At 40.0% G+C, this 22,774-nt stretch overlaps 1 long non-coding RNA gene across 1 annotated transcript in view; it reads left to right on the top strand.

Annotated features, from left to right (window-relative positions):
- Positions 1-19,084, top strand: part of LOC131504333 (uncharacterized) — a 36,027-nt gene extending 16,943 nt beyond the window's left edge. Inside the window, exons 7-10 of the long non-coding RNA XR_009257925.1 lie at positions 8,168-8,248; positions 8,557-8,683; positions 10,076-10,167; positions 13,072-19,084. This is a non-coding gene — a long non-coding RNA (uncharacterized LOC131504333). The remainder of the gene's footprint in view (positions 1-8,167; positions 8,249-8,556; positions 8,684-10,075; positions 10,168-13,071) is intronic.
- Positions 19,085-22,774: the final 3,690 nt, after the last annotated feature.

Below are 22,774 nucleotides of genomic sequence, written 5' to 3'. Positions count from 1 at the left end.
CTCTGGGATCATGACCTGAGCTGAAATCAAGAGTCAGACGTTCAACCAAATGAGCTACCCAGGTGCCCCCAAACCTTCATAGGCTCTAGATGGCAGTCTATTTCTTTGTCTTTTTCAGCTTCGAGGGACCTGCTGCATCCCTTGGTTTATGGTCTTTTCCTCTATCTTTCAAGCTGGTACCATATCATCTTAAAATCTCTGACAAATCTCTTTTTGACTCTGGTCCTCTGCTTCCATTGTCATACATCTCCTTCCTTTTATGACTCAGATTCTCCTCTCATATCTCACATCTCAAAATATCCCCCTCATAAGGGCCCTTAGGACACTTGTAATGACATGGAGTTCACCCAGATAATCTAAGATAATCTTCCCACCTCAAGAATCTTAATCATATTTGCAAAGTAACTTTTACCATGTGTATTAGTTTCTTTAGGCTGCTCTAAAAAAGTACCACAAACTTGGTGGCTTAAAACAGCAGAAATTTATTGTTCTAGATGCTAGAAATTCCAAATCAAAGGGTCAACAAGGCCATGTTCCTCCTGAGACTCTCCATAGAAGTCATCCTTGCCTCTTCCTAGCTCCTGGAGGTGGCTATAACTCTTGGCATTCCTTGGCTTGTGGCTATATCACTCCATTGTCTGCTATTCTGGTCACATGGTTCTCCCTGTGTTTGTCTTCTCATGGCATTTTCTTCTTCTTATGTAGACACTAGTCATTAGATTAGGGCGCACTCTAATGACCTAATCTTAATTTGGTTACATCTGCAAAGATCCTATTTCCAAATTTGGTCATGTTCATAGGCACAGGGGTGTTAGGACATCAACATGTCTTTTTTGGAGGATGCAATTTAACCCATAATACCATGTAAGATAATCATATGCCCTATATCCCTAGGTTACAGATAATAAAATTAAGAACCTCCGAGCATAAAGGGCTTGCTTGGGTTCCCAGTGAGGGTCTGAGCTGAGTCTAAAATCCAGATCTGTGGACCTTCTGGACTATGCAACTTCTTCCTGGGTAGGTAAATGCTTACTCTAGTGTCACATTAGAGTCCTTGGAACAGAAATTGTGTTCAAATCATTGACAAGGACAAAGATTTAGAAGTTTTGATGGCTATTTTTAGGGAATGCAATGGTCTGGCTTTATGGCCTTGAGGAAATCACCTTTTAAATCTGACCTTAGTTACTTAAGCTTTGAAACCGGATTATCATACAAATTTAAAATAAAATTGACTGGTGACTAATTACAGGATCCTAACAAACCCAATGAGCAGGGAGAGCCACAGAATGAAGGAGCAGTACTTTATGTTAAAAGCCTGCAGGCAGAGCATAGGCATGGGTGTGGGATCAAACACACGAGCAAGACAAAGTTATTGCCGGCTGGTCCCTGAACCCTTCCTCTGCATGTCAAAACACTTAGAAGCTACCTTCTTGCTTTCAATGATAGCGTTTAAAATCTAAAGCCCATATTCTTTCTTTAGCACCAATTATTAAAAAGAAAAAATAGAACATTTCAGCTATTTTAGCCCTTCCTGAATTTCCTCCACTTTTCATTTGTTCTTAAAACTCTCAAGACTCTAAGATGAAAATTTTTCCTTTAATTAATAAAGACGGTAGGAAATACTTCACACGCCCCATTGTCAAACCCATGGTTTAACTTGGAAAAATGAAAAAAAGTGAGAGTTGGAATCTCCCCAAACCCCAATTAGGTCAAGTGGAGCTACATTTTAGAGAAAGAATGAGGAAAGCCTCCCTCGCGGATCTGTATCTCTAAATAGGTTGGGGATTTGCCAACGCTCTGGGTTAATCATGATGAGAAGGGAAACGGCTGGCTTTGCTGTCACTTAATACACAGGGAGCAGGAAGAGTCTGGAAATGTGAACTTGATCTTTTCCTCTTGGTATGTCATGTATATGTGATATAAGGGGCACACTTTTACAGAGAAGCCCACAGTTTCTTTTGAAAATGTTCTCTGTGCAAAGTGGGAGATAATATTGTACAGATCCATGCACAGAGACCCTGATGAACAGGTGCACTCCCACCCAGCCCTGCCCTCCTCACTCCACTTCCTGTGTGACTTGGGGAATCAGTTGGCCTCTCTTGCCATTAGATCCCATACCTATAAATAAAGGATCGGATAAATCTTAAAGGACTCTATAATTCTATATGATGTTCAAGGAATAATCTCTTCATTATTATCTCTTCATTATTACCAAGGACATGTGTGGAAAGTATCACCTCCTCACACAGTGGTTCACTGTAGATTTGCACAGCCTCATGGTCCATACTGAGAAATATATTGTATGAGAAATGATGCAGGAAGGAAGTCCAAATCCTTTGAATGGTATGGTAGGTGGACTCTCCCTTCTAAATGCCTCATGAAAATAGGGAGCTTATGATGAGCCTCCTTCAGAATTTCCCAAAGTATTCTCCCTGCAAGATGAATTCCAGAGGACCTATCAGTTATGACGGTATTCTGCTGCAAAGAATGGAAAACCCTATTACCTTGCTACTCAACGTGTGATTCGCAGACAAGCCTCTGCATCACCTGGGAGGTGGGGAAGGTCCCCACACCACATCTACTGAATCAGAATTTGCATTGAAACAAATCCCCAGGTGATTTGCACACATATTAAAGCCTGAGAAGTACTTCCCTACACTGCCATAAACAGAAAGTGTTTATTTATTCGATGTGGTACGAAGTCCAGGAGTAGGCAGCTCTGGCTTAGAGCAGTATTTCAGTGATGCAGTCGAGGACCTAGGCTTTTGCCACCTTTGCGCTCCACCGTTCTCTAAAATGTAAGGCTTTGCCTTCATTCACTGGTCCTAGAAGCACATGGTGGCTGCTTCCGCTGCTAACTTCTGGCCAAGAGGAGAGGGGGAGGGCAAAGGCAGCCAGGAAAGAATAAAGGTGAGGCCTCCCTTGTTGATTTTGGAAGGGTGCCTGTCTCCAGTGGTTCCCCATCTTACCATAGCTGTGGAACACTGCCAAGGATAGGCACAAGGCAGGCTGAACTGTTAAGTATTTAATGTTGCGGCCTCTGTGCTGCAGAAGGCACAGAAGTGGGCTCTGAGTTGCTCTTCGGTGGCCAATCCACCTCATTTACTAGATTTGTTAATGTATGTTCATAGAGAAAAACATAACCCATTCAGTTTGGGAAGTGAATCTAAATAGGTTTCTTTTATACGGGACTTCTTAAAGTTTTTCATATGCCAAAGTACATTTTTAATCTCCCCGAGGGGAATACAATATGTAGTGTCTTCCATTTATCTGATCACAGAACCTTTCCTAAGAATCGGTTTTCTGCCAAAAAAACCACAAATGTCAAAAAAAAAAAAAAAAAAAAAAAGGAAAGGTAGATTGATATCACGTGATTCTTTTAAAGGGCTCATCAAACTTTTCCGTAAAGGGCTAGATAGTAAATATTTTTGGCTTTGGAAGCCATATTTTCCCTGTCCAGCTACAGAACCTACCATTACAGCATAAAAGCCTTGGACAATACATAAATGGCTGTGGCCCTCTGTGGTCCAGATTTTGCCAATGGGCCATAATTTGTTGACCTCTGTTTTAGAGTTAACTACCACGAAAACAGGATTAAAAGCAATAGAGCCACAATAGCATCTACTAATACTGTAATGGTGCCCTAGATTCTACAAAATATTTTAATATAAATTTATATTTATATTTTTATATTTAATATAAATATATATGTATATATAAATTTATATATATAAATATAAATATGTTATATATATGTATACACACACACACTCACACACAGACACACACAATCTCTTCTGATTGTAACAAACCTGTGAAAGAGATTATCACCATCGTGTGGTTTCCTGAAAAAAATTAGACGGTCAATTTCCCTAAAACACGGAAGCATTCACCAGGGCTCTTGATGTCGTATTTAGTTAATTGTATAACCGCTATAACGTTTTGAATTTATATATTTTTCCCTCAGTATGCTCAGGGAATTTCTTCAATCTAAGCTTCATATTTTTTCTTTGAGGGAGTTCAGAATCCATCCCTTTACTCACATGGGCCTTTGAAAGTATTACATGTGCTTTGGATTTACTATCGGGCTCTTAAATTTCCAGACCATAAATGCTTCCCCGACCTCCTGCTGCAACCATACTGGATGTTTAAAGGCAGTTCGGCTCCACTGTTATCATGTGCTACTATTATACTATGTATGTAGGTCTATCACAGTGGTGTCTCTGGTGTTTTAGTGCATTTGCTCATGTGAATGCCTATGTGTTTTCCCTTGAGAAACAGTAAGCCACTTGAGGGCCAGGCCTGTGTGTGTTCGTTCTGTTTGCCCCTGTGCCCTCAGCGCTGAGCAGAGAACATGGTAAATGAATGTTGCCGAGTGAAGTGTTCCATGTTAACAGCAGGGGTGGGGTAGTGCGGGTGCAGCTGCTGGGCTGCCCCTGGGGTTTCAGAGCCAATGTCTTCTGCACTCACTGATGCTCTGTCTTCACCAGTGCAGTCGGCCATCCATTCTGACTCTGCTGGTATTTTCTGTCACGTTGCAGCAATGAGAACAGATCCCAAGGCGACCACAGCAATGTACCTGTGGATTGAGTTCAGGCCATTAAATTGCCATCATGCGACCTATCTAATGTCATTATGGTCCAGTTCCAGCAAAGCAGAGAAATAGAGGGTAAAAAAAATGACACAATTACCAATGGACGTGTTCTCAGACTTTTAAATGAGCCTAAAGGAAGAAGTGTCTGTAATAGATAGAATGGTACCTACCCACACCCACCCACACACGTGCACACACGCACACACACCCACACACAGCCACCCCTTTGGAGGGGAAGTCTGTAAACCATAGGAGGAAGAGAATTACTAAACTAAGGCTTTCGTTTGCTTGTGAGCCCAGTGCACTCCCTCTGGAAACCTCCACAGCCAAGTCTGTTTTCCAGGGGCTTATGGAGGAAATGTTGCAAGTTTAAACAGGGGAGTTTTGAAAAGCTGAGGCTCTTAAATCATGCTAGGTATTTACCTGGTGATATAGGTTGCCTTGCATTTTACTTTGAGGTTAAAAGGAGACCAAACAGCATTGCTGAACCATGAAATGGGTTCAATAGTGTATAATAGGGCCCTATGTAATTTTATATTGAACACCCTGCAGCTTGGATTTGCTAACTACAGAGTGACTCTTAGAGATGCTGTTATGGTAGTTTGGGTTTGGAATTTTTCCCCTGAAAAAGTGCATTAGGGACTTTCAGGTAGTTTCTTGCTTTAGCAGGTTTCCCAAGTAACATCTTGCACAGTGCATTGTGAGGCTCTCCTGTCTCTGTGTTCATGCGCTTTCTTTCCTTTGTTTTGCTATTGTTGTATTTGGCTCATTTCTTAGGGAAAGTGTTGTGCAAAATGTCCGCTTCTCTTGGCTTCTTCCACTTTTCCTATCAGTCTCTCTCTTGTCACCTGGTCTTGCAAACAGGCCTGGGAACTTTGGGCATCCTTGTGCTTTAATATCATTTTAAAAAATGCTTCCCACCTCCCCTCTAATTAACTGTAATCAGGAAGGCTAGTTGGTGGACACATGGTGTCGTAGCTCTGTGAAATGCTGCCTGATGGCTATAAACACGGCCATATGTTCTCGGTGAAAGATGGCTGTAATCACCAGCAACAAGGACAGCCGATGGAAGACGAAGGCTCAGCTCTTCACTTCCTCCTGCTTTATTCTCAAAACCTGCGAGGCACTTTGCAGATCAGCTTAATATTTTCTCTTAGCCATCACTGCCTCTGCTAAATTTCCTTTGTATTTCAGCTTCAGTTCTTTCCTACATATACTGGAGCTTGAAATTGCAGTTATCAAAGGAATATGTTTAGCACCTTCCGGTTTAACATCACAACACTTTAATTAGGATGGCCTCTCTTTAAATCCTGCACTACACACATTACACAGGTTTCTAAAACTAAGTGGTTATCAAGAAAGAGGATAAAACCATCAAAATTTTCACAGTGAATGAACAAGAATTTCTCAGCAAAGTTCAATAGATTTGCCCTGAACTGGTGCAGCTTATAAAACCCTTGAGCCTAATTGCTTTCCTGCATTTTGGCAAGAAAAATAGCTGACTTGCAATGGAGTAGAAAGAGAGGTTTGGAAGAAAGTGTCTTTTAAGAAAAGCTTCCAATGAAAATTTCAATCAATATTTTTAATCCCAGAAGACTAGATAAAATATGATATTATGTTGCTTGCACTAAGAGATTGTGGATAGGGTTGTTCTTCAGTGTCAGAAGGAGAGCGGTTTCAGGAGCAAAGCCGCCCAGTATCCTGTCACTCTGCAATGTGGACAGTGAGCTACACACTGGCATTTCAGCAATGCCTTGTGTCTCAGGTCTAAGACGGTGGCCCTTGGATGCCACGTCCTCATTGAACCCGGGTGGACTCCTGGTTTCGTGGCTGGCTGCGAGGCACAAATGTCTGGCTCTCCCGTGGAAGCAAGGGAGAGGAGCCGTGTATGAGACACATAACGTACTCACGTCTCTCCACTTAGCATCGTTTGGCTGCATATTAAAGTAACCAGACAAAATTGAGTGCAGAGTAGACACATTGATTGCTTTTAAGCCTTCACTTTCCCATTTAGAAATGTTTTAGATTACTAAATTTGATAATCAAGTTTTTTACCTTTAAGATTTCATATATATGTGTAGGTACAGAGATAGAGATATATCTCGAAAGTTTATTTTATTGCCTCTCGAATGCTTTTAGGGCTTTGTGAAAACAGGGCTCTCACCCCTTACCCTTTTTTGCTTTTTTTCCTTTTACCTTGTATGTACTGCACAGGCTATTAAACTGTGTGCAGGTGATTGATCTCTTTAATAAAAGCAAGTTCTTTAGTAAGCAAAGAGTGATAAAGATAAACAAATGTACTGGTTTGTCCAGTGCTTTGGAGATTATGGTAACACGAGGGCATCAAGAAAGCCTATTAACAGATAAGTTAGATGAAACACATCAATTCTGATCTTAGTAAGTCGGGAAACCATTCCCTTTAAGTTAATTTTATCCATGTTTTCTCTTCATTTGTAATACTTTGTGGGTTTTAACAGGAAATATTTAATAGTGTGAAGTGCAGTCCGTAGATAAACGATGTTGGCAATTTCTCCACCCAACTGCTTGTCAGGCCCTTTAGCAAGGTACACAACGCCCTGCAGTTTATCATCTCGCTTTCTAGATTGTTTTGGAAGATCATTGTGAGGGCTGAGACTCCCCAGAGGACTGTGCTCTAATCCTGTCATATTTTTTAAAATGCTGGAAGGTATAAGGTTACATGGTAAGTTGGTTTTACGTAGGCATTTCTTCAGCCCGTCGCCATGGCACATTCTTTCCATGGTAACCACTGTTTCCATGGCACGTACTGTGAGCTCCTCCCGAGGAGCTGAGGGGTTTATGAAGATGCCCAGCCACCCACAAGTGCGCACACACACTTGCCTTCTTTCTCTCCTACCGGCACAGATTCAGCCCACCATTTATGTGAATTTAGGCACCTTTTCTAGCGAATTCGTGAAATGGAGCAAGGCTAATTTTAAAATAAAACCTGCTTTTCTCTCTAACATGTGAGGAGACAAATAACTGACGTGGCCTTTTCAAATGATGTGAAGATATAACAAAAGACTGGCGTTGTCCTCAATGATATGGAGTAACGGGATACAATCTTGGGAGGCAAAATTTGACAGAAAAGACAGTCATCCCTGGACCAGATTTTCTAAATTTATCTCCATTTTTTAGACCCTGAGCTAAGTCTATACCCAGCATCGTGTTAGACGCTGTAGAGGATAAGAGAAATTTATGTCCATGGGGACCTTGCATTTTCTGCAGGCTTGGGGGAATGAGATTTAGACACATGTAATAATTAGAAAACAATATAGCACTGTAAATAACAACAATACATTTTTCACGTAGGATAACTTCAACATTTTTAGGTTTGGGGACAAACAACATGGCTGTTATTTATTTATTTATTTTTAAATTCCCATCGCTTTTATTCTTAGGACTGGGGTAACCAAAACATTTTAGGAAAATACACTGGCTTACGTGGATATAACGGTAAATGACTTTTTTGAGGTGCTGATTAGTTTTCAAGGATACATAACAGTTCTGTTCTCTTGTCACTGACTTCATAATTGGCATCTTATCCTGTCTCAGTATAGGTGGCTGCTTCTGGAATTAACTTCCAAATGCCGGATGGAAGTCAGGTGTGTTTTCATCGGGTCCGTGCAAATCCAGGTAAGCTGAATTCTCATCCTATTGACTATTCTTATATTATCCTTTTGTTTTGAAAAGCAGAACATAGCTTTGGGCTTAAACAATTGCATTTGAATTCTGGATCTTTCGCTTAATTACTCGTGGCCTTGGCCACATTAACTGACCTCTCTGAACCAGGACAGCAAGATGTTACTGATACAAGGGTGGGTATATATGTTCCTCTTAAGGCAAGTGTGAGGATTAAATGAGATATTGGTATGTTCAATAAATGGCAGCTCATGTGTTCACACTGTTAAACGAATATGCATTAATGTTCCACTGTGTTGCAGGCATTGAGTTGATGTTGTGGATATAACAGGATTGATTTCTGGCCTTTGGGGAGCCAGCACACAGACAATGAAGCAGGAAAACATGATGACCTATGATCCACCAGAATGGAAGCTCCATGAATGCAGGGTGGTGCTTTTTTCTGCTTTTGCTCACTACTGTATCACAAGCCCTTAGGGCATTGCCTGCAAGCAGTAGGTACTCAACAAGTATTTGTTGAAAGGTTAAATATGATAAGAGAAAAGTAGAAAGGTGACCAAACGTGGGATAGAAAGGAATGTTAACCAGAGGAAGTGACCTATAACAACCCCCTAAAGCATAAGTGAGTTAGCCTGGAAAAGTAGGGAGATCATGATTTTTTGCTTTTCACTTGCTTTTTATTTGGGGTCTGTACTGCTTCCTATGATGTCTCCATAGCTAAATTCTTTTGTTTTTATTTATGTTTCTGACAAACTGACATGCAGTAAGTATGGATCTTTATTTAGCATTTGCAATGTCCAAAGTGGAATTCTTAACCGAAGCTACTACTAGCTTCTGACTATTTAGGTCTCCTGAGATTGCTGAGGTCAGGTCCTGCGTGCTTAATTGAATACGTCACTTATGTATGCATTCACGTATTCATTCATTATACACATGTTTGTTCAGCACCCACCATATGCAAGATAGTAGCTATGTACTAAGGTGCCAGCAGAGACTGATCAGCAAGCATTGGATCAAGGAATTGACAGTTCCCCAGATTTGAGAGTTTATGGGGGAAATTGATGATAGAAGAATAAGGTTTCGAACAGCCGTGGTCTGTGTCCAGTCCATTAGCAAGCGATTTTGGCATAAGCAGCATAGACATTAGCAGGTCATGCAACTAGATCTTTCCCTTCTGTAGTTGAATCAAATTATCTCTTAGGGCGCCTGGTTGGCTCAGTTGGTTGAGTGTCTGACTTCGGCTCAGGTCATGATCTGAGCACCCTGGGTTCAGAGCCCCGTGTCGGGCTCTGTGCTGACAGCTGAGAGCCTGGAGCCTGCTTCGGGTTCTGTGTCTCCCTCTCTCTCTGCCCCTCCCCCGCTCATACTCTGTCTCTCTCTCTCCAAAATAGACATTAAAATTTTTTTTTTAATTATCTCTCTATAAATTTTTTTAATGTTTATTTATTTGTGAGAGAGACACAGAATGTGAGTGGGGGAAGGGGAGAGAGAGAGAGAGAGAGAGAGAGACAGAATCTACAGCAAGCTCCAGGCTCTGAGCTGTCAGCACAGAGCCTGACGCGGGGCTCGAACCCACGATCCCATGACCTGAGCCTGAGCCGAGGTCTGATGCTTAACCGGCTGAGACACCCAGGTGCCCCCCCCCAAAAAAAAATTATCTCTTAAAGTGAGCCTTACCCGAGTATGGTGCTTGGAAAGTGTTCTTGGTAAAGAAAAGTCTAAGTAGTCATACCCAATTCATTACTTTTTTCAAGGAACATTTATTTATTTCCCAAGTGTGTCTAACACTTTCCATAAAGAGTTTTCTTTTTTCTCGGCAAGAAAAATAAGATAACTGTGTGAAGCAACTAAGGAACAACTGAAGCCTAGAGGCCCTTTGGAGATTCAGAATACAATAGAAATTGTGAACTGAGGTGAGTCTAAGATAATGTTATAAAAGTGCTGTTTCTCTAATTGTACCTCAAAGCAGCAGCAGCAGCAGCAGCAGCAACGATGAAGGATGTGGGTGGGTAGAGAGGAAGGGGAAAGGTGTGATACAGAACCTACAAAGGATGAAGGCAGGAATGAGCCTGGTATACTATGTTAAGTGAAAGAAGCCAAACACAAAATTCCAAGTAGTTTATAACTTCACTTATATCAAATGTCTGGAGAAGGCAAATCTATAGAGACAGAAGATGGGGCTGCAGATGAGAATGGGATTAACTATAAATGAGCACAATGTATCTTCTTGGGGTGACAGAAGTAGCCTAATACTAGGTTATGGTGATGGCTGTATGACTTGGTAAACTTACTAGAAATCAGTGAATCACAAACCTAAAGTAGGTGAATTTTATATTATGTAAATTAGGCCTTAAAAATGCTTTTTAAAAAATATAGCAGGAAGGGGCACCTGGGTGGCTCAGTCAGTTAAGTATCTGACTTTGGCTCAGGTCATGATTTCATGGGCCGGGAGTTTGAGCCCTATATCGGCTTCTGTGCTGACAGCTCAGAGCCTGGAGTCTGCCTGGATTCTGTGTCTCGCTCTCTCTGTCCCTCCCCCAGCTTGTGCTCAGTGTCTCTTTAAAAAAATAAAAAAAAAAAAAAAATAAATAAATAAATAAAAAACTGAAATAAAAAATATAGCAGGAGGAAATGAGTGTAGGATGAGTAAGGGATGGTAAAGAAATTGACATGGTTGCAGTAGGGGCATCAGAGTCTCAGAGCAGGGACATAAGTTGACCAAAGTCACATAGCTGATAAGAGATAGATCTTGGTAAGTGGTAGAACCATCTGGTTCTATGATAAGTTTGGATAAGTGAAGTGGTGCCAATTGAGGTACAATATTGGATTAATTGGGAAAAAAGATGGTTTTTTTTTTTTGAAAAGCTATCTGGGATATTTTTGACTCTTCACTAGAAAAGAGGCATGCCAAGAGTGGCATTTTAGGAAGCTTAATTTAGTGACAGGATTCATAGATGGAATATATTTTAATGAGTGCAATTATCCAGGTGAGATGAACCTAGGTAAGAGCTATAGGAAAGAAGAGGGGGAGGGATATTTGAAAAAAGAAGAGTCTAGTTATGGTGACTGATCCCATAGGATTAATTGCATATGAAAGGGCTTTGTAAACCAACAAGTGTTTAAAAATGTAAATAATGAATCTTTGCTATCGGGCACACTGAAAGCAGTAACAAAATATGTAGAGAAACTCAAGATGTTGGAAAGGAAAGTGATAAGTGTGGGAATAATATCCTTGAGGGCATTATGGGTAAAGAGGGAGATGTTCTTCAAAGAAAGCAGCAGAGGAATTAAAGCAGCATATCATGCACATATAATACTGTGTGTGTAAAGCACCATGCTGGATACTGCAGATGTTTCTTAATCAGAGGTTTTGGTTGCATTTGACAGAAACCCAATTCAAACTAACAGAAGAAAAGCAGACCATGTATTCTCATAATACTAGGAAGTCCAGGAATTGGATGCTTAAGCAGTGCAAGAATTCTCCCTATTTAAATCTCAGCTCTGCTTTCCTCTGTTTTAAATCCATTCTTAGGCTGGCTCTCTTTTTTTTTTTTATTTTTATTTTTTTGCAAAAATAGCCACTAACAGCTCTAGATTTGCATGTTCCTTGTAGTTAGCAATCCCAGAAATTATAAGAAGTTTCTGTCGCAGTCATCATCAGATGAGTCACTAGGTAGACTCTGATTGCCCCACTTGGGTTATGTCCATGAGCCAACTCCTGTGCTTAAAGGTGTTGCTTCTCTATTGGCCAGGACAGGGCCTTTTATCGCATCCCATGGAGACAATCAGCTTCATTCAAGCCGAAAGGAGAGTGTGGTTTTATTACTGAAGATGGAAAAAGGACCAGGCAAAACCCCCAAAATGTGCCCACATTGTGTTGGAATCTCGTAAACTCTCCACAATAGGCTTTGTTCTTTCCATTTTAAAGTTGTAGAGACCAGACCTGGGAAAATCTAAGAGATTTGCCTGAGGGTGTATAGTTACAAATAAAATTGTAAAGCTGAGATTTGAATTCAGTTCCATTTGTTCCAAAGCCCAGCCCTTTTGAAGAGAATAGTTGATGTAGAACAGGTATATGTGGAGATGAAAAGGGGCAGGGAGGAGTCTCTCCTCTGAGGTATTAAACACAAGTACAAATCAACTTGAATCAGTAGGCAATGTTGAGGAAGGGAGAAGTGGGAAAATCCGGGGGCTGGGAAGAGAGAGTTGTTAGTTTAGCTGTTCGTTGTTAGAGAAGAAGGTTCGGAATACCCGCTTCAGAATACGAACCAGAATTTCAGTGACAGGTGGTAGTAGACTTGCCAAGTGGTGGAAAAGCCAAATTGTAGTTGGAGCTGGTTATTTAAGTTATGGGGTTATTTCAGGAAGCACCCTCTCGCCTAGAGACAACACAAAAGTAGAAACACTGGACATTTTAAATGCCCAAGTCATGGTACTTTTTCACAGGGAAAGCGCCATGGGCTTGGCTCTGTGTTTGACTCTAATCCTGGCCGATGAAATGGCAGGTCAACACTGTGGGAGGCAGCAGTGAGTGTTTTGATGCCAGGCCTAATGCAGGCTGGCTGTAGATACATGCTGGAGGGGGTGGAACTGAAGAGGCTGAGCAGAAGGTGGCTGCTAATAGCAAGAAAGTTTGAATATTTAAGAGAGGTATAAATATTTTGAGTAAGTGACTGGAGTTCAAAGAGCTGCTGAGGAAGGAGAGAGGAAGGAAATGGAAGCAAAGTGAAAGACAACTCATACCCATCTGAGTGAGTTAGGGTAAAACACAGTGAGAGATGTCAGATAATCTAACACAAGCCAGGTTTTTTTTCCAGGTAAGGATATAGAAAAGCTTCTGATGGATCGAGGTGTGTTTTGACCTGCTGATCATGTGGGCAACTACAAAGAACATGGACTTTGGAGTCAGCTAGACCTTGGACTGAACTCTGCTCTGTTACTTGCTACTTGTGTAACCATTGCCAAGGTATTGATCTGTGAGTTTCCTCATCTACACAATGGAGATAAATATGTAAGTATGTATATGAGAGAGACAGCCTAACATTCACAGATAGGAAATAAATGGCAGCTTGTCATAATAATAGCACATTTTAGGATGCTTTGCCCTTAAAAACTTTGTTTTGCTCTGAGGTAAGTAAAGAATAAATGCTGAGTTCTGGTTTGGCTTGAGAAGTCAAAAGTGGACCGATCTCAGGGCACCTGTGTGATTCAATCCGTTGAGCGGCCAACTCTTGATTTCGGCTCAGGTCATGGGCTGACAGCATGGAGCCTGCTCGGGCTTCTCTCTCTCTCTCTCTCCCTCTCTCCCTCTCTGTGCCCCTCCCCTGCTCACATCCTCAAACAATGTTAACTAGCCGAAGTTATTTTATCCCTTCTTCAAATAACCTAAGTTTTATGTCACATATTTTTAACATAAAAATCATCCACGTTCCCTTTAAATTGTGGAACGCAGTATTAGATGTGCTGGCGGATCTGCTGGATAGTTTATCTTGGGTCATCTTGAATTGCCTGGGTCTCCATCTTTGGGTCTACCTTGGCTTTGCTTGTGGGAATGGCTACTGTTGCATATGCAGTTGACTGATTGTGTTCCATGGGTATCCAACCTTTATTTTTTTCCTCCTTGACCTTATGCATATCTGATTCCTATGCTTAAGAAGCATGAGCCGTATCTTCTTGCTCCAAATCTCCTGGTAGGCTACATCCAGTCTGTGTTTTCACAGGGGGACTGATATAGATACAAAGAGAAAAACAAGTATTGAGATTCATTTATTAATTGTTCATTCACTCACTCAACAAAACTTTATTTGAAACTTTCTATATGCAAAGCATGACGAGGTGCTATAAGAAATATACATGACAAGAATATATGTTCCAAGGCCTCAAGGACCCCACAGTCTAGCATACTGCCTGTGAGATATTAGGCCTTATATAGCAATGGGAGGAATATTTCTCCCTTCAACTGGATCCTGCAGAGTATGTGGAACAATCTAAATAGTTCTTTTCTTAATCAGCTTGAGAGGAGAAAAGTCAACTGGGCCTTTCCCTTCTTTGATATTTGAGATATTCTTGGAATGGTATTTCATTGCCCTTTGGTAGAATAGCTCACAAAAGCCAAATAATACTTTGTGTAAACTATAGACTTCCCTGAAAGAGTGTGTTGGAAATTTTTGACTCCGCTAACTTTCTGTCAAGTTAAACACCCAACATCAAGAAGAAATTTGAGCATTTGTACAAAAGTCTAACAAATTCTTACAAATTAGGATAGAATTAAAGAAAATTCATTATGGTCAACAAGCTTGTGGAAGCTTTATTTTATTCAGTGTATCCCCCAAAACTGATTTTTTTTCTGGTTTTATTGAGATATAATTGACAAGCAACACTGTATAAGTTTAAGGTGTGCAGCATAATGAAAAAGGACATCTATATTATGCAATAATGGCCACAGTAAGTTTAGTTAACATCCATCACCTCATACAGTTGTGAATTTTTTCCCCTTGTGATCAGAACATTTGCATTTTACTTTCTTGGCCACTTTCAAATATACCATACAACATTGTTAACTATAGTCATCATGTTGTATATCACATCCCAATCCTTACTTATCTTATAACTAGAAGTTTGTACTTTTTAACCACCTTCAGTCAATTCCCCCACCTCTCACCTCCTGCTTCTTGAAATCACAAATATGATCTTTTTTTTCCTATGAGTTTGTTTGTTTGTTTTTGATTCCACATATAAGTGAGATCATACAGTATTTGTCTTTTTCCGTCTGACTTATTTTACTTAGCATAATGCCCTCAAGATACATCCATGTTGTTGCAAATGTCAGGATATCCTTTTTTTCATGGCTAAACAGTATTCCATGTAAATGGGATTATTGAACACTTAGGTTGTTTCTATGTCTTGGCTATTGTAAATAGTGCTTCAGTGAACATGAGGGTACAGATATCTCTTTGACAGAGTAACTTTGTTTCTTTCAAATATATACTCAGCAATGGAATTGTTGGATCATACAGTTCTATTTTTAATTTTTTGAGGAACTTCCATACTGTTTTCTAGGATGGTTGTACCAATTTATACTTCTACCAACAGTGTACAAGGGTTCCATTTTCCACACATTTTTACCAGTATTTATCTCTTGTCATTTTTTAAATGTTTATTTTTGAAAGAGAGAGAGAGAGAGAGAGAGAGAACAAGTTGGGGAGGGGCAGAGAGAGAGGGAGACAGAGGGTCCGAAACAGGCTCTGCGCTGACAGCAGAGAGCCTGACATGGGCTCGAATCCACAAACTGTGAGAGCATGACCTGAGCTGAAGTGGGCTCATGGTGAGAGCATGACCTGAGCTCAACCGACTGGGTCACCCAGGGACCCTTATCTCTTGTCTTTTTGATGCTAGAGATTCTAACAGCCCTGAGGTGATAATCTCATTGTAGTTTTGATTTGCATTTTTCTATTGATTAGTGATGTGCAGCTTTTCATATACCTGTTGGCCATTTGAATATCTTCTTTGGAAAAATGTCTATTCAGGCCCTTTTCTAATTTTTAAATTGGATTAATTTTTTTGGTTTTGTTTTTCATGTTTTGGTTTTTTGCTATTGAGTTGTATGAAATCTTTATATGTATCATGGGTATCCAAACTGAGTTTTAAATTATTATTGATTTGGATTACATCATGCTCACCCCAATTTCGCATTTCTGGCTACCTACATACTATGGAGCCAGATTGGGAGTAGGCCTCTTTCATAAGTTTTTCTCAAATCAGCTTGAAGGGTTTATTTTAAGCATAATGTTCAAATGCACTAAGTACTGTCCCTCATTATTCAGTGGAGGAAGTTGAGGCTTGGAATAGTCCAGAAACCAGACTGCAACAGATTAAATGGTAGTGATATCAAGATTTGAAACTCGCTCTAGACTCATTTTTAATGGACATTTTTGATCATTTGTCTTTGATTTCCTAGCAATTTATAGTTTCTTTGGCAAACCATTCCGTCCCCAATACTAAGACTAGAATTCTATTGTTCCCATTCTCCTATTTGCCCACCACTCTTCAAATATACATGAATTTTGAAAATATATTTCTAAAAGGTTAGCTTTTCAGTTTCACCAAATTTCCACTAACTCCCTTTGGTTCTTCCTGAGGAGTCAGAATATTGTAAAGATTCAGAGCAGGAGTCAAAAAAACACTGGGTTTTGGTTCTAGTTCTACAATTTATTAGTGACCAGAGCAAGCTATTTGGTAATGTGGTAGACTGCATTGATGCTCTGTAGGACTTCACTTTCTTCCACTTCTTCCATGGGGTCTATGTTTTTCCACAGAAATGATGACAGCTTTGGCTGTATCATTTACTTTGTTCAGCTATGTTATCAAGAAGAAGCTTTGATCAAACGTTACCGATATAGAGTATCATAAACGTACTTGCTGATTTGGTTTGGTCTCTTGTACTCCTGCCATCAGACACGGGAAGAGCATGCTCTGAGTAGCTGTTGGTCCCAGAAGAGAGAAGTCTCGAGCAGATTTAAAACCAACTGCAGCTTGTAGTCTGGGGCCTCTCCCGCTATTCTCAGTTTAGGCCACAAAGCCATCCTCGTTAACCCATAAACTTATTAGGAAGAAAACTAAATATTTGTTTTTGCAAGTCAGTGACATTCTTGGGTTGTCACGCAGCATTATCATAGTAATAGCTGACTAATACAATTTCTCTGTGTCTCAAATTTCTGATCTATAATGTGGGGTAATATTTATACCATACTTAATTCTTTCATGTTTGAAGATTCATTGAGATGATACATACATTATGTTTAGAACATTGTCACACTGTATAAATACCATCCATTATTATACATTATTTATGTATGTATGTATTTATGTATGAACTATGCTCTCCCCCAAGTAATTACATCAACAAATATATGTTAGTATGCTTATATCACCTTGATATAACTGAGTAATACCTTCCAATAGAGGAAGAGTACAAGGAAACACTATGAGAGACCTGAACTCATCAGCATTAGTTATACCTCTCTCCCAACTGCCTAAGTCCTTGCTTGGATAAGGGGCAACAGGAGCCCATTGATGGGTAGTAGGGCTCTTCTTTCTACAGAATACCTTAGTACTTCTGCCTGTGTCTGCTACCTCCAGAGCATATTAAGAACGTAACGGTGGCTGAAGCAGGTACTCTTGACGCCCAGCTGACATTCCTTAGGCCCATGTCTGAGTTGCATACACACTGAAAGCTTTTCTATCTCAGACACTTGTATATCTTTACTTCTCAGCCTAAGAGCTTTCTCTAGTGCCATGGAAGCTTGCTTAGCAGGGTAGCCAAGAAGTGCCTATGGGGCAGTCTTTAAGCCATGAAAAATGGTTGATTAGTTCTCTAGTTTTCCTGTCCCTCTATAAGACATTTTGAGTAATATTTTATTAGATTCCAGCAGAATTGAGCCCCAGTTTCCACAAATGGTAACCCTGGCATACCATTTACTGGGTTTTCTCCCTTTTCTGTCTCACTGCCCTCCTCCCTCACTTGTACTTTCTTGGATCACATCCCCCCAGAACTGCCTGAACTCAAGTCTCTTCTCAGAACATGCTTTTATGGGTAACATATTCATATAGTGAATTAACCCATCTTTCCTCTTTTTGTTTATCCTGTTTGTGAGCCAGAAGGACCATGGCAGACATCCACACTTATGTTGATACATTAGTAATCAATCTTAAATATGTTTTCTGTAACTCAGTAGCTAATGGAAACCAGTGCTTTTATTTGAATAGGCTTGTTACCTCAGTGGAAGGAGGATGCTTTACTCAAGGTTATGTGCCCTTCCTAGGGCAGTCCATATCAAATAACTGCTGATATAGGGGTTCAAAGCTTAGCCCTCCCTTGTCTCAATTTGATACACTTCTGAAGGGGATTCTTTTCTTCCTAGCCACCTGTAGAGCTGAGGTGGTTAGGACCTGTAACAATTGTATTTCTTCCTCTTTTTTAAAAAATGTTTATTTTTGAGAGAGAGAGAGAGAGAGTGGGGGAGGGAAAGAGAGAGAGAGAGGGACAGAGGATTGGAAGTGGGTTCTGTGCTGACAGCAGACAGCCTGTTGCGGGGCTCAAACTCATGAACACTGAGATCATGACCTGAGCCAAAGTCAGATGCTTAACTGACTGAGCTACCCAGGCACCCCACGGTAGCAGTTCTTCCTTTTTTTTTTTTTCCTTTTTATTATTAAACTTTATTTTTTAGAACAGTTTTAGATTCACAGCAAAACTGAATGGCAAGTACAGAGAGTTCCCTTATAAACCCTGCCCTAACATATGCACAACCTTCCCCGCTATCAACAACCTGCACTAGAGTGGTACATTTGTTGAACCTACACTAACACATCCTTGTTGCCCGAAGTCCACAGTTTACATTAGGGATCATGCTTGGTGTTATATATTCTATGGGTTTAGACAAATGTATAATGACATGCATCTACCATTGCAGTATCATACAAAGTAGTTTAGAATATCCTCTGTGTTCTGCCTATTTATCCTCCCTTGCCTCAAGCTCTGGCAGCCACTGATCTTTTTACTGTTTCCATAGTTTTGTCTTTCCATGAATACCATATAGCTGGAACAATATAATATGTAGCCTTTTTCAGATTGGCTTCTTTCACTTAGTAATATGCATTTAAGTTTCCTCCATGTCTTTCCATGGCTCCATAGCTCATTTCTTTTTAATGCTGAACAGTATTCCATTGTTTGGATGCCCCACAGTTGGTTTATCCATTCACCTACTGAGGACTATCGTGGTTGCTTCCAATTTGGAACTATTATGAATAAAGCTGCTATAAACATCTGCATGCAAATTTTTGTGTGGATGTAAGTTTTTAATTAATTTGGGTAAATACCAAAGGGTATAATTGCTGGATTGTATGCAGGATAGTTTCAGAAGAAGCTGTCAATCTGTCTTCCAAAGTGGCTGCACCATTTTTCACTCCCACCAGCAACGAATTAGAGTTCCCGTTGCCCCACACTGTTGCCAGCATTTGGTGGTGTCAGTGTTTTGGATTTTGGCCATTCCAATAGGTGTGTTGTGGTATCTTGCTTTAATTTGCATTTATGTGATGACTATGCAGAATGGTTTCATAAGCCTTTTTTTTTTTTTTTTTTGGCCATCTACATATCTTCTTTGGGAAAGTCTGTTAAGATCTTTTGCCAGTTTTTTAAAAAACCAAGTAGTTTGTTTTCTTACTGTTGAGTGTTAGAGTTCTTTGAGTAGTAGTCCCTTATCAAATGCGTCTTTTGTTTTTATTCTTTAATGTATTTATTTAAATTCAAGTTAGTTAACATACAGTGTAGTATTGGTTTCAGGAGTAGAACCCAGTGATTCATCACTTACATACAACACCCAGTGCTCATCCCAACAAGTGCCCTCCTCAATGTCCATCACCCGTTGTAGCCCATCCCCCCACCTGCCTCCCCTCCAGCAACAAGAGAGGAAAACCAGAGACTCCTAAATACGGAGAATAGCGTTTTCAACTTCTCATTCTGCTCATTCCTGATTCTCTTTCTTTCCCACAGCTATTATCCCCAAGAGCACTTTCCAATAAACCTCCTGCTTGCAAATCTCTGTTTCAATATCCACTTGGTGCCAGGAATGGTCCTCGGAAGTAGACTTTAAAATGGGATTTTGTAGCTGGAGCATCCACTGGCTAGCTGACAGTGAGGACTCCACCACAGATAGGAAGTGGGGTACTGATTGCCCTTGGCTTGCTGTTGTGGTGCAGTTGTTGTAAGAGGAATGAACTGCGATGTGACACCAGTGGAAGAGAATGCCTTGGCTTGGCTCGTGCAGTATCTTGGGAATTTGAGGGGTCTCGGGGAAGTGGTCATTGCAGACTATGGAGTCAACTGTTGCTTTGAACTGTTCCTGATTTAATGAATGGAACAGAACACAGATGCCAGAAATAGACCTACATTTATAAGTCAATAGATTTTCAATAAAGGTGCCAAAGCAACCCATAAAAAAATTTGTTAAAATAGCAACTTCTGGAACAACTGGATCCCAGGTGGATAACTTAACACTTTTGCCCTATTTCATAACACTCACAAAATTAATCCAACATGAATCTTAGACGTCAGTGTAAAATCTAAAACTACAAAGCTTCTAGAAGATAATACTGAAGAATAACGGTAGGCAAAGATTTTGTAAACAGGATAAACAGCAATTGTAAGTTTTGTTTTGCTTTTCTTTTGAGAGAGAGAGAGTGCACGAGTGGGGAGAGGGGCAGAGGGAGAGAGAAAGAGAATCCTAAGCAGACTCCATGCTCAGTGTGGAGTGGAGCCTGATGCACGGCTCGATCTCATGACCCTGGGATTATAGCCTGAGCTGCAGTTGAGAGTCTGATGCTCATCCGACGGAGCCACCCAGGCACCCCAGAAATAATAATTTTTAAAAATGGCAAATTGTATTTCATTAAAATGAAAAACTTCTGCTCATAAAAAGACACCAGTAAGAAAATTATTAGACAAGCCATAGACTATAGTCAAATTTTGTATAGCACACATCAAAATGTGTACTATATATTAAATACTTAGTCTAATGAAAAAGTATCATAAAATAAAGTCCTCAAATACAGATACACAAAAAAAGTCCTCCCACTCAATAATAAAACAATTGGGAAAAGATTTGACGGCTCAGATACTTTACAAGGAAACATGGTCAATAAGTATCTAAAAACTGCTTGACCTTCTTAGTCACAAGGCAAACATAGTTGGGATTAGTTACCACTTCATACCCACTCAAGCGGCTAAAGTGAAAAAGACTCTCAACACTAGATGCTGGCGAGGAGCTAGAGCATCTGAAACTCGTATACGTTGCTAGAGGGAATGTTAAGTGGTGCAGCCACTGGGAATATAGCTTGGCAGTTTCTTATGAAGTTAACCATAACTTGCCCTATGACTCAGAAATTATATTCTTAAGAATTTACCCAAGAAAAATGAAATAGCATGTCTGAAAAGACTCAACTGGAATTTCACAGCAGCTTTATTTACAAAAGTCAAAAACTAGAAACAACCGAAGTTTCTACCAATAAATAGAATGGGTAGACCAATTTTAGTATATTCATGCAGTGCTACTCAACAGTCAAAAGGAGTTAAATACTGATATGCTGCCACATGAACAAGTCTCGAAAACATGAAGCTGAAGGAAAGAAGCAAGACACAAGAGGATACATTGTGTATGAACATCTAGTATATGCAAAACTGACCTATAGTTGGAGAGACGGCGTTAGTAACTTCTGAGCATGGAGGCTGACTGAGAAAGGGGCCATTAGGAACTTTCTAGGTTGATATAAATATTCTATATATTCATAGGAGCATGGTTTACAGGTATATTCACTTGTCAAGACTCATCAAACTATAACACTTAAAACCAGAGCATTTCCCTATATGTAGAATATACTTGAATTAAAGAAGGGGATAAAAAGATAAAAGCAAGTACACTGAGGATTTTACCAACACTTTGGATACAGGCTTTTTTGAGCTTGATTAGGTTTCATATTCTCTTCCTGTACATTGTTTGTTGAAGGAATGATCTTTTGGAGAGTGTTTTTACATAAATAAATTGCTGTCACAAATTCCTAATCTAGAAATCCTTTCTGGGAATACAATTAGAGGAGTATGGACCAGAATGTAAACATAAAGTTGTTTATCGAGGTGTTTGATGTCATATTTAAAGATAAAATATTTAATGAAACCAAAATGGTCAAAAAATTATGGCATATTTGTATGATGAATTATTTCATAGCTGGAAATATTAAATACAGGTATTCCCTGCTTTTCGAAAGTTCACGTTACAATGCTTCACTTTTACCAAAGATCCACATTAGTACTTTTCTCTAACCAAAAGGTAGCCAAAAGAGGATTTTTACTTTTACAAAAAAAAGGAAGAAGAAGCAGCAGCAGCAGCAGCCAAAAGGCAAAGGAACATTCCCGAGTCATTCTGCAGTGAACTCTTACAGAGGCAGTGAGCACCCCAGCAGTGCAGTGTCCTGGCCCAGCTCCCTCCCAGGGAACTACACCCAGCATCTCCGCATCAAGCTGCCAGAGCTTGGAACTGTGTCTGTGAGCATCTGTGCTTTCTCTCGATTTATTTTCTGCCTCTGTTAGCAAGATGTGTCCTAAGGCATCAGAAAAGCCTAAGAGAGGTTATTTTTGGGGTCTGGGAACTCTCAAAAATGTTTCCGTATAAATGAATGGTAATTGCTTTTTTTTTTTTTTTTTTTTTTTTTTGCTTTACACCATTTCAGCTTACAAAAGTTTTCACAGGAATGCTCTACTTTCAGATAGCGGGTGGGGGTGGGGGGACCTGTAACTGTTATATAATGAGGAGGTGATAGTGAATTATCGGTGAACAATATAGAACGTGGAACTGAATAGATAGCATGATTTCATTCAGACAAATAACATGTGAACAGAAAATCCTGAACAAACATGCACCAGATTATTAATAATGGTTATTCTGGGATTGTGGATGACTTTTATTTTAT

The sequence above is a fragment of the Neofelis nebulosa genome, chromosome 2 (genome assembly GCF_028018385.1).
Source record: "Neofelis nebulosa isolate mNeoNeb1 chromosome 2, mNeoNeb1.pri, whole genome shotgun sequence".
In the NCBI taxonomy this organism is placed as follows: Eukaryota; Metazoa; Chordata; class Mammalia; order Carnivora; family Felidae; genus Neofelis; species Neofelis nebulosa.
This window is presented reverse-complemented; position numbering and strand designations above follow the sequence as displayed.